This window comes from Piliocolobus tephrosceles, chromosome 18 (assembly GCF_002776525.5).
Source record: "Piliocolobus tephrosceles isolate RC106 chromosome 18, ASM277652v3, whole genome shotgun sequence".
In the NCBI taxonomy this organism is placed as follows: domain Eukaryota; kingdom Metazoa; phylum Chordata; class Mammalia; order Primates; family Cercopithecidae; genus Piliocolobus; species Piliocolobus tephrosceles.
The window spans coordinates 64,548,968-64,550,341 of record NC_045451.1 but is presented as its reverse complement, the minus strand read 5'-3'; the positions used below and the strand labels follow the sequence as shown (position 1 = coordinate 64,550,341).

The 1,374-nt window shown below is 45.5% G+C and overlaps 1 protein-coding gene across 1 annotated transcript in view; it reads left to right on the top strand.

Annotated features, from left to right (window-relative positions):
* DLGAP1 (DLG associated protein 1) overlaps positions 1-1,374 on the top strand; it is a 976,217-nt gene that overhangs the window by 781,385 nt on the left and 193,458 nt on the right. The gene's annotated exons all lie outside the window — the stretch shown is intronic.

Here is a 1,374-nt window from a genome sequence, read left to right as displayed (position 1 = left end):
TTTTGCAGTGTTGGCCAGGCTGGTCTCGAACTCCTGACCTCAGGTGATCCACCTGCCTCTGCCACCCAATGTGCTGGGATTACAGGCATGACCCCCTGCGCCTAGCCTTTTTCTGAGTAATTTATGTTCATCCTGCTTATGATTTTTCGAATTAGCATATCAACTATGGAAATTATCTGGCCTGAGAAAAAAAGGGAGTCAGACCCCTTTGTCAGGAATGGTCTTTATGTGGGTGCTTTTGAGTATCTCCACTAAACCAGACCCTTATATACACCTTCCACCTGTACCAAATACTGTTTTGCATTGCTGTATTTATGATACTGTACCATTTTCCAAAGCTGTATTTATTTCTTCAGCACATGATTAGAAGCCAGCCATCGCCAGCATGTCTGAATCATAAGTCTTGGCCTCAGTGACTAGTGGCATGAGATGTAGAGCCTAATTTGTTGATGGTGGTGAAAAAGACTAATAAATTAGGAAGCTGGAGGAAAAAACTACAGTATATGAAAACAAACAAACAAAAAAGAATAGACATTATAAGGAATTTCTCCTTTAAAGAAATACTTGAGGAAGAAACAGGGAAGCAAAAGGAGTAATCACTTCCTTTCTTTACTCCTTTTTAAAAATTACTCTCTTCTCTAAATGTGTTATTTCAGCCTGCACTTCCTCTGGGCACTTTCATCACTTTATTGCTCTAGCAGGTGATTCCAGGCCAGTCTGAGGTCTTGGGGTTTCAGAAGCAATCAAGCCCTTTGGGAATCCCCAAAGGCTTTTTCAGGAGCTAAACCAAGGCAAGGAAAATATCTCCTTCCTTGGTATAGTTTAAAAATACTCTTGCCCGGCCGGGCGCGGTGGCTCATGCCTGTAATCCCAGCACTTTGGGAAGCTGAGGCAGGCAGATCACAAGGTCAGGAGATTAAGACCATCCTGGCTAACACGATGAAACCGCATCTCTACTAACAATACAAAAAATTAGCCGGGCGTGGTGGCAGGCACCTGTAGACCCAGCTACTTGGGAGGCTGAGGCAGGAGAATGGCATGAACCCGGGAAGCAGAGCTTGCAGTGAGCCGAGATGGCGCCACTGCACTCCAGCCTGGCGGACAGAGCGAGACTCCATCTCAAAAAAAAAAACCTTTGCCCTGGGTTGGTGGCTCACACCTGTAATTTCAGCACTTTGAGAGGCCATGGGGGACAGATTGATTGAGCCCAGTAATTTGAGACTAGCCTGAGCAACATGGCAAGACCCCAACTCTACAAAAAATACAAAAATTAGCCGGGCTTCATGACACACGCCTGTAGTCCCAACTACTTGGAAGACTGAAGTGAGAGGATCACTTGAGCCCAGGAGCTGAAGTACACAGTGAGCCGTGATT